The sequence below is a fragment of the Vombatus ursinus genome, unplaced genomic scaffold, assembly GCF_900497805.2.
Source record: "Vombatus ursinus unplaced genomic scaffold, bare-nosed wombat genome assembly UNPS02015255.1, whole genome shotgun sequence".
Classification (NCBI taxonomy): Eukaryota; Metazoa; Chordata; class Mammalia; order Diprotodontia; family Vombatidae; genus Vombatus; species Vombatus ursinus.
Genome location: NW_020955033.1, coordinates 8,689,617 through 8,703,613, shown reverse-complemented (window position 1 = coordinate 8,703,613; position 13,997 = coordinate 8,689,617). Strand labels below are relative to the sequence as shown.

Genomic DNA, 13,997 nt, shown 5'->3' with positions numbered 1-13,997 from the left:
AAACCTTCTTCACTCTTCTTTCACTCCTCATTCTTACTTATTCAAAAGAAGACTTCAAAAACTTACTTCCACTGTTTTTCAACCACAAATTCCTTACTGATCACAATATTTTATTACCACAACTTGTCCTCTTAGCCTTTGTTCATCTTAACCAATATTGTTTCCAATTCCCTTTATAGAGTTTCTTTACTACTTCTGATTTCTCTAAACCTTAGTCCCAATATAGTTTCTAGGCAAAAACCTGTTTTCCATTCCTTCACAGTGCAAAGATCACAAAGGGATAAGTTTTTTACATTTATAGGAAAGAGTCATTTTGGCATCTTCCAGTTACTCCCTGTCCTCTTCTAACTGCAAAGAGGGTGACAAAATAATGGCAGCCAGTTTTTGACCAGATTGGTCTTGAAGATGAGACTTTCTAAAGAACCCACCCTATTCCACACTTCTTTTTCCACTTTTATGTACATCCTCCTTAATTTTTTTTTAAATATTTATTTATTTTTAGTTTTCAACACATTCACTTTTATAAGATTTTGAGTTTTAAATTTTCTCTCTCTCTTTCCCCTCCTCCTCCCTGAGACAGTGTGCAATCTGATATAGGCTATACATGTATGATCATATTAAACATATTTCCGCATTAGTCATGTTGTAAAGAATTAGAACCAAAAAGAAAAACCATGAGAAAGAAAAAAAAAAACAAATAAAAAAAGAGAAAATAATATGCTTTGATCTGCAGTCAGACTCCATAGTTCTTTTTCTGATGTGGATACCATGTTCCATAATGAGTCTTTTGGAGTTGTCTCAGATCATTGCATTGCTAAGTCTATCAATGTTGGTCATCACACAGTGTTGCTGTTACTGTGTACAATGATCTCCTGGTTCTGCTCATTTCACTTAGCATCAGTTCATGCAAATCTTTCCAGATTTTTCTGAAATCTGCCTGCTCATCATTCCTTATGGAACAGTAGTAGTCTATTACATTCATATACTACACCTTGTTCATCCAATTGATGGGCATCCCCCCAACATCCAATTCTTTGCCACCATAAAAAGAACTGCTATAAATATTTTTGTACATATGGGTCTTCTCATTTTTGTGATCTCTTTGGGATACAGACTTAGAAGTCATCCTCCTTAATTTTTTTTTATCTTGGATGAAATATGCAGAACAAAGTCTACTAGATTTTATGATTTCCCTTGCCCCTTGCAGTCTAGTTCTATAGATCAGTAACTGGCTGTGGTCGACTATACTTGGAGAAGTTATTCAGACCAACTTTGGGACATTGCAGAATAGGTCTTTCTGCATTAGAAAGATTCAAGCTTTGCTACAGATATTTAAAGAAACAATCACTACTTCCCCAGGAATATTATCTTCAGCAGAATTGTAAATGGGTGACACCGTTTCTATGTCAAGTGCAAGGCGGATGAGAAGAAAGAAAAATCTAAGATTCTCTATGTAACAGTGATTCACCAGGAAAAGCAACTTTGCTCATGTGAAAAGGGAGCTTTAGAACCCTGTAGCAGTCAACACATTCATGTCCCTTGGTTTGATGTTATGGGTTTGTGGAGGTTGTTTCTTTCCTTCCGTCACAGGAAGGTCGATATTAGGTGGCTTGAAGGCTGCTGGGTCTTCTGCAGTTCTAGTAGCCTGAGCCCAAATGGTCTCCATTGGTGATGGCTTCTGAGTAGCTCTGTAGGACTGGACACTAAAACTCGAGTTGGATTTCTGAAGGGTTCTTGGTCAAAAAAGACTCCATTTCTCAGATGAGGGTTTGTCTCTATCTCCATTTCCAGAGTCCACGCTGCTGACATCTAGGCCAGGTAAGGAAGTAAAAGATCCAGCCTCTAAGCTTTTGCTTGTGAGAAGAATAGGATGTACTACTTGGAGAAGACCAGGTTGAAGCAGTCAGTCTATCTTCTTTTGTCATTTCTCCATTTTGTAACTTTATTTTTGGACTGCCTCTGCCACACAGTGGTACTTGGTTTCTTCTGTGGTGAGGCCTTTATGGGGAGTGTATCCTGTGTCTGTCAACCCTGCTGGCTGCTCAAAGCTCTAGATACTCTCTTGTGTCCGTTTTGTAATCAGAGAATTCGTGATGACTTGCATAGCCTTGGCCTTCACCACTGGGGCCTTGTTCATGTGGTCACTGGAAGCTGAGGGGTTAGCCTTGGAAAGCTGTTGGTACTTCCAATCTGGGATGACTGACTTTTTCCACAGAACCTTACTGCACATGTCAGATGAAGGCAGAGTCATAGGTGTGGGATCCTTCAGGACATTATCATAACTGAATGCCCGACGGTGCATTCCAATTGGCAAAGACATCTTGCCTAAAAGCCCACCTGTACTGTATTCAATAGCGGGCACATCTGGCTCTCTGGATGATGGCATGAAAGACTGTGATCCAGGTGTTCCTCTAGATAGATATCCAGAACTCTGATTCCCACGGTGAAAGTCTATGGAAGTAATGCAGATAGGACAAAGATGTCAAAAGGAAACATTCTGCAGCTAGTGATGAACTAGCAAAGAAAGAGCCCCAAGCAGCTCTCGTGCAGAGGCTCTACAGACAGCTGGTTTCCATGAAGAGGGGGGTGGGATGGAGGAAAGGGGGGGGTGGGAAGAGACTGTCCACAGCCTGAGGCTCTACCATGGACAGGAAGCTGAGACTACCAAGGCTCTAGGCCCCTGTCACTCTCTAAGCACTGAAGCATGGGGCAAACCAAGGCCATGACGCAAGTGGTGCCAAGACCCAAACGGACCTCAGCTAGAAGAAGTAAAGTCCATCCTCCTTAACTCTTAATACATCTATCTAGTCATAGACATCTCGAGATGGTTGTGCCTCTGTCACCTCAGACTCAGTATGTCTAAAACTAAACTCATTATCTTTTCTGTGCCCTGAAACCAATTTCTTCTGACTCTCCTATTAATTATCTTACCATCCTCATTGTCAGGTAAAACTAAAATCTTGGAAAAATATTGAACTCTTCCTTCTCCCTAACATCCTATACCCAATCACTTAAAAAATTCTATCAAGTCCATCATGTTGGGGATTTTTGTTTATTTGTTTTTGCTTTTTTAGAGGCAGCTACGTTGCACAGTGAATAGAACTCTGGACCTGGTGTCAGAAGACCTGACTCAGAATCTAGTCTCAGGTACTTACTAACTATATAATTCTGGGAAAGTCACAACATCTGGTTGCCTCAGTTTCCTCATCTATAAAATGGAGGTCAATAGGACCTACATCCTGGGATAATTGTGAGGATAAAATGAAATAATATTTGCAAAGTGCTACGCAAACCTTAAAGTGCTATAAAATGCTAGTTATTATTATTATTATTTCTGTTGACTAGTTTTGCTGAATTTTTTTTCTTCTTTCTCCTTAAAAAAAATCTTTGTTTTAGAGGATGGCAGTTTGGAGGTCTAGGGGAGGAAATATGTAGGCAATGTATAAGTTTTCTTTTTTCTATTGATTTTGTCTGCTCAACACTTCTCATTTTTCACAGTGCCACTATCCTAGTTGAGGTCTTCGTTACTTCCCACATGAAATAATGAAATACTTTGCTAAATTACTTGATTTATTCTTCCTCAGTCTATCCTACTCACTATTACTGGAATAATCTTTGTAAAGTGAAGTTTTGATCGTTCACTCTCATGCCCCAAAACCTTTAATAGCTCTCTATTACCTATCAGAAAATTCCAGACTCCTTTTCCCCAATGACCTCAAGTCTTCTATCCGGCCTCAATTCTCACCTCTTCTTTGCTTAAACCCTCCAGGACAGTGAGTGTAATCTACTGAGTAGCCCAGGAAAACTGTTAATTCCTGTTGCCCAGACTTGTCTCATGCCATTCTTTCTCCCTGAAATATGTCACCCTCAGAGAATCATAGAATATCAGAATTGGACAGGACCTCAGAAGCCGTCTGGGTCTGCCTCTCCACCACATTTATTATTTATACTTCATTCCTCTCCCTCTCCATCCTATCTCCAACTATAAAATCCTACCCCTGCTTTAAGGTTGAGCTTAAATGCTGTTTTATCCACGAAACCTTCCTGGGTCCCTCCCAACCAAGAGTGATTTTTTCCTCTCCTCAACCCTCAGAATGCTGGTTTGTACCTTTCTTTTGACAATTTCCCCCTCTATTCCTGACCCTTTTACTTTGGGAATTTTGTTGTGTTACTTAAAGGGACTAGAGACCTCTTGAGAGGCTCCACACCCTCCCTTGTCTGCAGTTCTGATCTTGAGGCAGTATTGTGGTCACATTAGAGCAGAACTCCAAAACTTTAATATAAACTAGATCAGGGGTGGGGAACCTGTGGCCTCAAGGCCACATGTGGCCCTCTAGGTCCTCAGGTTCGACCCTTTGACTGAATCCAGACTTAACAGAACAAATCCCTGTAATGAAAAGATTTGTTTTGTAAAACTTGGAGTCAGTCAAAAGGCTGTACCCAAGGACCTAGAAGGCCACATGTGGCCTTGAGACCACAGTTCTTCACCCCTGAGCTAGATTGTAGACCACCATCTGCCACGTGTTATAGTTGTCTAACACTTCTTAAACTCTCATCAGGAATGTGTTCTCTCAGGACCTACTACAAGACCTTTTGGAGGTTGTAGTTAGTATTTACTGAGCAAATGACAGAATCATTGACTGTTAGAATTAGAAGGCACCTTAGAAGACCTCTAGTCTAACTTCTCACTCAGTAGATGAAGCCCTTTAGCTTTTTCTCATACACTTCCAGTGGTAGGACCTCATTTCCTTATGAGGTAATCCAGTTCAGACTCAATATTTCTTAAGTGTCGAAGAAAGTAGGCATCAGCATTTCCCCCTATATGTCCTTGACCTTTTGATACTTTTCTGTGTGCCATTTTGCTAGGTGGCACAGTGGATAGAGTGCTAGACTTGGAGTCACAAAGTTCTGAGTTTGAATCTTGCCTCAGATACTTACTACTAGCTGTGAAACCATGGGAAAGTCACTTTACTCTCTCAGGCTCAGTTCCTTCATCAGTAAAATGAGGATAATAGCACCTATATCACAGGGTTGTTGTGAATATCATGACATGTATAAAGGGTTTTTCAAATCTGAAAGAGCTTTATAAATGCCTATTATTATTGTTATTATTACCATCTGATTGAATGAAATAAGTGTTTCATGGTAGAATTTTTTGGGGGGGCAGTTGGGGTTAAGTGACTTGCCCAGGGTCACACAGCTAGTAAGTGTCAAGAGTTTGGTCTGAGGTCGGATTTGAACTCAGGTCCTCCTGACTTCAGGCCGGTGCCCTATCCACTGCGCCACCTAGCTGCCCCCCATGGTAGAATTGTAGTCTCATATTTGAAAGTAGAACTTACATATGCACATATATACACACTTTCATTGCTTCATAAATGGTAAACAATAACCTATGCCCTTTGGCTAATCTTCCCCATTTCTCAGACATATGTAACCAGCGTGACAAACTTGACAGGCTCAATGATATTGTGAAGCAGAAATAGAAATCTCTGGGTTCCTGTTTTTACATGCTAAACCAGTAATGCTGGAGAGACAGGGTAAGGGGGAAACACAACAGCTTAATGAATTGGACACAGACCATGATTATGAAAATGGGATTTTTACATGAAGAGAAGATAGCAGAGGTAATTTTCCAGAATTGTAGCCAGTCACAGTATACGCAGCCGTCTCGCTGGCGCTTAAGCTGCAAATGGTAATTTTCCAACACCTGTTATCTGTCAGGATCAAGTACACTTCCAAGGTAACCCTGCATAAAAGGCATGGAATTTTCCCCCATGTTCCTGACCCTCTTTCCTTGGAAATTTTGTTGTGTTACTGAAAGAGGCTGGAGACCTCTTAAGAGGCTCCACACCCTCCCTTGCCTGCAGTTCTGATCTTGAGGCAGTATTGTGGTCACATTAGAGCAGACCTCCAAAACTTTTATATAAGCCAGATTCAAGTTCTGGAATGTGTTTTTCTAATATGACAGCACAGAGACGAGCTATGGAATACAGGCAGAGCAGACAGGACTGGGCAAATCCTGAGGGGGATCATCCCAGCTTTGTGCACTGTGTCACAGGTCATTCACTCCAACCAAAGGCGGCCTTGGTGAGATCAAATTTGACCTGGCTTGACTGCCGCCTTCCAGCTGCTGCACCTTAAGCCACCCTCCCTCCATTTTTTTCCTCTCTGATGAGTGACCTGCCTTGCCCTATTTTCCCAGCTGCTGCTAAGCCCAATGGCAGTCTGTTCATAGGCTGTTCAGCCAACTGGCAGTTGAGTTTACTCACCCTTATTGTACTGATTTCTGGCTCCCCAGCTCTGATTGACTGGTGCCAAATCAACTCTGTGCTTACCAGAAAACTGGAGCAAGTGAACCCCCCCCCATCCCCTCCAAGCAATCCCTCAGCTTAACATCCTTCACCATAGAAGTAGGAGGTAAGATGACATATAAATAGATATTGCCCTTACTTCCTGGAAGGCTTGCCCTGACAGTGGTATCCTAAAATTTAAAATAAAAGTTAAAAAATAAGGACAAATCTTTATTTGAGGGGGCAACAAAACAAAGGAGTTTTTCCTAGACCAAAAAAAGGGGCTACCCCACATCGAGGCTTAACTGGCCCTTGAAACTAGCTTCCTGATCAGTCACTTGCTTCTATTCTCTTCCCGTTCTAATCCAACCTTAAACACAAATGCCAGATCAATCTTCCTAAAGCAGATTAACTCTCCTTGTTTAAAAACTTTCAGAGTCTACCTTTGCCTGTGAAATAAAATCAAAACTACTCAATCTGGCATACGTAGCATTCTACAATGTGTTACCACCCTGTCTTTTCACCTTTATCTTTCACTAAATAAATTTCCTATACATTTCCATTAGATTACGTGTCATTCCCTACACAAGTCCTGTGCTTTCAAGTCTCCATACCTTTGTTCATGCTATCCTCTCTACTTGGACGTTTCTTCTGCACTGCCTTAAATCATAGCCATCCTTGAAGGCCCAGATAATTCTTCCTCCAATATAATCTCTTTCCTGATTCCTTCCTATTACCACAAAAGCAAGTGTAACCTTCCTTTGAATCCTACTAGTACTTTGTACTTAGCATAATCCAACTTTTTACTGCTACTATCTGTGTTTTGGTTTTATTCCTCCTCTTCTGGCACGGTGTGGAAATGACCCTAGGTTCTCACGGCTGCAATAGCGGCCTAATCTCAGGCAAGGTTTACCAGGCTGGAAAGGCTTCAAGTGTGTTCCTGAAGACAGACTGGGTCAGCCACTGGAGAACCAGCATAATGAAGTATGGAAAGGTTCTTCAGCTCAGCAGAAGCTTACTTGACCTAACTAACGAATTCTTTGGCTGTGGCACTTTATGACATTGAACTGTAAGCTCTTTGAGAGCAGGGAGTCTTACTCATTCTTGTATCCTATGCAAAGTACCAACTTTATGATTTCAGATTCGATGTTGGATTGAAATGAGATACATGTAAGTGATAGAACAGATAATAAAACAAGGTTTACTTAGCCCAAACACAGGAAGTATGTGCACCAAGGATCCAGTGGCATGTAGCCTCTACAAATGTGATGCTTCTCTCATCTTTACATGGAAGTGCATCTGGTCAGCAGGGCAGGATGGAGCCTTCAGACATCCACTAAATAAGAGAGCCCTCCACCGATTACATCCCTCATGATGCCCCTAGGTGACCCCAAAGCCATCTCAACATGACCAGAGGCCACTAGAAAGATTAATCTAGGAAGGCACAGTTTTAACCTTCCCCTTCCCCAAGTCAACCAAGCTGTGGTTTTCTTTAGCTTTTTCTACAGGGAAAGGAGAAACGAAAGAGCAGAGAACCCTGGTAGACTTTGGTCCTATCACACTTCATATTAAATATTAATATGTATGTGTCTCTTATCTTCCCTACTGGATTGTAAACTTTTTTTTTTTTTTTTTGGCTAGGCAGTGAGGTCAAGTGACTTGCTTAGGGTCACACAGCTAGTAAGTGTCATGTGTCTGAGGCCAGATTTGAACTTGGATCCTCCTGACTCCAAGGCCAGAGCTCTATCCACTGCACCACCTAACTGCCCCAGGATTGTAAACTTGTTGAAGGAAGAAAGCATATCTTCTATTTCTTTCCATCACCTATAGCATCCTTATACAGAGTAGGCATTAATAAACGTTCATTGAATTGAATTCAGCAAATGCCTGTTGAACTGAGTTATTAGTTCAATGAGTTAATTTATCAACAAGTATTTATTGAACACAAATCATAAAGGATATTTACTCTTGTTCCTGTCCTCCTCCAAGATCTGGAATCTTTTAATATCTGAGACTAAGCATTTTTGGGAGGGGACCAGTGAGGTGTTTTGAATATTTTGTTTAAATGGTTATGATATTTAAGGGAGGGATATGAATATTTGTTTAGATGGTTATGATATTTAAGGGAGGGATGTGACCTTACTAAAAGGTCAGCCCAAAGTACTCCAGGGAGGTCACCTTCACCCCTAGTGGGGCCAATATGTACTCAGCCTCTGTTATAGCACAGGATTCAGAGCACAGGATTGTACAAGGGCAAAGAAAACACTTTTACAGAATTATTCTTAATGTAAAAGGTTTTGAAAGCAGAATCACAAAAATAATTCCTTTGAACCATTTGCTGAATGAGAATGGAACCAGATTACAGATTCCTTCATTATAATAGAATTCCTAACTATGAGAATTTACCTTTATATTTTTCTGTATTATTTAAAGTCATTATTTTTTCCTCATGGTAGCATGGCATAATAAAAAATTGGTTTCAGAACCAAGAAGACCTGGGTTCAAGCCCTGCCTCTGATACATACTAGCCTGTTAGCCTCAGGCCAACTCTGTAATAATACATTTTCCAGAGAAGAAATCAGCTTGCATTGATAGAAGTGATTTCCTCAACCTAGAGTTCTTTATACCAATGAAATTATGGGTCCAGACTCTATCCTCTCTTTTGCCCCATAATAACCTTTTGAGGTTGGTAATCCTTAGAGCAAGGACTGCTCTTTCTTTGTAATCTCAGACAGAGCTTAACCGAGTGCCTGGCATAAGTGGTTAAAAAATGCTTTTGGAATTGGTTTATTGATATGACCTGAATTATTTTCCCCATTTGTAGCTAAGCAAATTGCGTCACATAGAACCAAAGATTTCCACAAGGTCGTGGTTATCAGTAGTGGAACTGATAGGTCTTAGAAAGCTTTGGAACCATATCTTATGAGGATTATTTGAAGGATCTGGGAGTACTGCAGTTGGAGAGAGAAGAGTTAAAGAAGATGTGATCGTGATCTTCTGATATCATATAGAGATGTAAATGTGTGATGAAGAATATGTAATATGTAAAAGAAGGAATTGAATTTTCTCCCCTAGGTCTCTGAGGGCAGAGTTAATGATGAGTGGGAAGTCTGAGGGAAGATGATTTCACCTTACCATCCACAAAGAGCTCAGCGTCACTCAGGAAAGAAAATTCCAAAAATTAGAGCTGTCCCAAAATGGAATGGGAATGGGCTGTGCCAGGAATCACTGAAGACCTTAGAGACGGGAAGGCTATTTTGAGAGGTTTGGGGTGGGGTTGGGGAGGGTTGTAGAGGGTTCTCATTGAGATCTAGCTTGAAGTAGATGGCCTTTGAGGTCCCTTCCAGCTCTGAGATTCTCTGATTCTATAATCACTGACCTCCCTCATTTTGTACTTTCTTTATCAGGCATTTGTTGAGTGCCTGTTTGCCCAGCAATAACTAGTAGCATATTGATATGATAGAAAGAGTGCTGGACTGGAAGTTAGGAAACCCTGGGTTCCAAAAATGCTTCTTGAGAGTTACTAGCTGCATAATCATTTGCACACATTAATAAAGTTTTACTTACTTCAAGTGCATACTATAACTTTCTCAGCACCACTTTCTTCATCATTAAAAAGACCTGAGTTCAAATCTAGTGGCTGCTTACTGGCTAGGTTACCTTAGGAAAGTCATGTAACCTCTGTTTGCCTCAATTTCCTCAACTATAAAACAGGAGTGGTAATAGCACCTATCTCCTTAGAATTGTTGTGAGATAATATTTGTAAAGTGCCTTGCACAATGCCTGGCACATAGTAGGCTCTATGTAAATTCTAGATATTATTATTATTTTCATTGTTATTATTATTAAAAGTATTTTGTAACCCTTACATGTCATATAAGCTCTTATTAGGCAGTATGAAAGGATTTCGAGGAGTTCTGAGTGGTTCGTTGCCTCTGTGGAAGACATCTGTTTGTTTGTTTTTAATAGAGAAAGTGAGCCATAAGAATCCTGTCTTTGGTATTATAATCATGAATTTACAGGTTATTGATTGACTTTTCATATTTTTATAGCATGTCCCAAAAGTCTTAGTGTAGTTTTTAAGCTATTAAAGCAACCCACAACTTTTGAGCTAAAAGTTTTTGGGACACCCTATCTCATGTATCACTTGCGTGTGTTCTTCTCTGGGAGATAAACTCTAGCACTGCCAAAGTGAAATGAAATTTCTTCTGTCTGCCAAAAGTTTTTAAGGGTATGATTAGCATCCATGGCAGATGTTATTCATGTTAAAATAAGAGTCAGATTTCATCAGGTGTGCCAAATACATGCCTTTGTCTTCAGGACATCTGAGGTTATGGTGTTGTGTATCAGAATATAATAATAACTAATCATAGGTAACATTTATGTAGTAATTTAAGGTATGCAAAGCATGTTACTTTTATCATCTCATTTGATCCTCACAACAACCCCATGAGGTAGGTGTCATTATTATACTTGTTTTACAGATAAAGAAACTGAGGTTGATAGATTATGTAACTTGCCTAGAGTTTCACACAGTTTGTAAGTGTCTGACACAGGGTTTGAACTCAAGCCTTACTAGTGCTGTATCTACTGCTTAATAGTAAATGCATCCTGATCAAATATTATTTTTTAATTAAATTAATTTTTTTCAAATGAAGATCTGCTTTCTCTCTCCAGTCTCCTCCTTCTCCTCTCCCCCCACCTTGAGAATTCAAGAAAAACAAAACTTATTACATAGCATGTAAAGTCAAGCAAAACAAATTCACACATTGGCCATGTCCCAAAAAATTATGTCTCAAACTACTCTGAATCTATCACCTCTGTCAGGAGGAAGGAAGCCTGTATCCTTCTTAGTCCTCTGGAATTGTGGTTGGTCATTGTGACACTAATTAAATATTCTAAAAGATTTGTTTAGTGTAAATAAAAATTTGGTATCACAGGTATACTCCATCTTAAGAGTTTAATTTTATATGCTTGAAACCCTGTCCCTAGATACAAAGAGGAAATATTTGTTCATATGATCTCTCTTTGTGTAGGAATCAAAATGCCATTTTGATGTCATTTTTTCTGTTGGTGAATGTATTTGGTTATTTTTCATAATGAGTACAATATCATGTCTTGAGAGAGCAACATATTTATCTACATCAGGCTCTCCTTACCATCTGATAGTCTTAAACCCTTATTAGTTTCGTTTAATTGGAGGAATGATCAAGCTGAATTAGTGTTTTGTAAGCTATAGATTTTTAACTTACCTTGTTTTACTTACTTCAGGTACATACTGTACTGTAACTCACACTTAACTGTAATAAAGTGTTGCCAAATAGGATTAGACATCTTTCAGTTCTTTTGGGTGAGGGGATCAATTTTCTAAGGCTCTCCTCCATTTGGACTAGGCTAGTTTTTATTTAAAAGTGATTGAAGCCATCCTGATAACTTAATTAGTGCTGGGGAACTAAGGCTCAAAATGTTGCCATGGTTTCCTGATAACCTGAGTTTAAAAAAACTGTGAGGAACTTCGACTGGGCCCTGATAATTAACAGGTGGACCACCAAACAACATGGAGACAGGTGACCTGTGCTTGGATGAATCAATGTGATATCCTCATTGAATGTGTTTGTTGAATATCCTTCCTCTACTATAACTAAGTAAATCTCCTAATACTTAAAAGTATTATTTTGTTAGAATATTGAACCATGAGATTGATTGACCTCATTCAGGCTTTTATTATATACTTGTCCAGAAGCTGATTATTTCTTTATGTCAGGTCGTTTCTAGGGTCATATTCCCAATTTGCAGTGACATTGGAAGGTTTCCAGAGGGGTGGTTCTTACCTCTGCCAGGATTTTAGTAGCAACTGTAGCCCTAGTTCATTAGCCCCCACTGGTGTGACTCCTTTTAATAATCAGCTAATAGATTCAGTTCTTTTAAAAAAGACATTTATTCAAATAGCATTATCAGCAGTTACCAAGCATTTATCTCAAGATCAGGGACACATTCTCCTATAAATATACATAGAATTAGGGGTGAGGGAAAGTACGCACAAGCTTAAAGAATAGTGTTAATGAGGCAAAACTATAGGGAACACATAGATAAAGCAGCTCACAACTCTAAACTAAAGGGTGTCAAAGTTCTTTATTGAGAGGGTCCTCACAAAGTTCATTGTAGGGTGTGGCATTGGCAAGCTGGACTGGCTCCTGCTAGGGCACAGTTTCTCTGTTAGACATGTCAGTCTGTTGCTGGAGTAGATCAAAGGTTGCCTGGCCACTGGTCAGCTGCTGCTGAGCTAGATGTGGTAAGGCAACTTGTTCAGCTAAGCGCACAATCTCTAAAGGGGATGGATCCATCAGCTAGACTCCGTGGGCTTACTATAGTCTTTTCCCACTTCATCCACTAGCTTTGGCTGAGTGATATTGACTGGGACAGTCCCTCCTGCTTGAGGACTACTTCTCTCAAGTCTTCCTCGGCTTACGGTGATTAGTTTCAATCCAGCCAAGGCTACTTCTCAGATTCCTTTTGGGATCTTATATAGATAAGTGGCTGGGGACAAAAATATGAAAGCTGGGAAATTCTACAGTGTGTAGAATTTCATTGTCTTTGCACCCTTTTCATGTGCAGTTTTCATATTCAAGCCTCTGATTCCTTTCTACAGCTTAGAATGGTTATTCTGCATTTGTAAGATTTCCCCATAATATTTCAATAACTAACTCTTCACTAGTAACTTTTCAATTTTGCTAAAGTCTCAATGGGCAGACTATTCCCATCAATATGTCCCTAGGATTTTTCACAAGTTACTGTTCTTCAGGTGTAAACCTATTCAAAGTATATCTCAGTTCAGCAGGTATTAAATAAAGAGAGAGTTACATGCTTTATTTTCTCAGCATCTTATTTTCATCTTTAAAAATATTATTAGGGGCAACTAGGTGGCATAGTGGATAGAGTTCCAGCCTTGGAGCCAGGAGGACCTGAGTTCAAATCCGGTCTCAGACACTTGACACTTACTAGCTGTATGACCCAAGGCAAGTCACTTAACCCCAATTGCCTCACCAAAAAAGCAACAAAAAAAAAAAAATATATATATATATATATATATATGTATATATTATTAACAAAGGCAAAAAATTACATTTATTCTAAAGTAGAGAATCTAACTGTGTTTTAGTTAGACCTTTTCATTGTGAAAATTTAGTTTCACTGGTATACACCAGAGGTGTCAAACACCCTGCAGCCTGTGGCCCACAACTTTCCTGACTTCAGCTTGAACCAGATTAAAATATAATTGGGAAATGTTTAGCAAAATAAATAAAAATTCAATAAAACAAAGATAGTATGTGTATTCCTAAGCCAATCAGAGACCTGTGGGGATCCTTACATATGTACTTCATTTAAGGAGACTTGTTATTAAATTTCAGTGCAAATGAATTTGTTTAATATTTATATTTCATTAATGTTTTCCAGAATTTTCCCTTCCAATTAACCTCTGTCACAAAGTCTACCTTATTTGCCTTAGGAGATGTTTCTGCTTTTTCTACTCTGTCTTGTATTCCTTTTTATTCCTTATAAAATAGTTTAGTTTTCTTTCCTCATAGTTTACTTTTCATTGCTTTAAGTTATGTTCATTAAAAAATTATAATAAAGCTTAAGGTTGCTTTGAACACAAGAAAAGTAACTTTTGCTGTCCTCTGCCATTGTCCTGTTTTGAAACTATTT

General features: G+C 39.3%; 1 protein-coding gene and 1 pseudogene across 4 annotated transcripts in view; one reads left to right on the top strand and one right to left on the bottom strand.

Annotated features, from left to right (window-relative positions):
• Positions 1 to 13,997, top strand: part of LOC114031900 (DNA repair-scaffolding protein-like) — a 556,996-nt gene that overhangs the window by 343,223 nt on the left and 199,776 nt on the right. The gene's annotated exons all lie outside the window — the stretch shown is intronic.
• Positions 1,093 to 13,997, bottom strand: part of LOC114031902 — a 29,822-nt pseudogene continuing 16,917 nt past the window's right edge.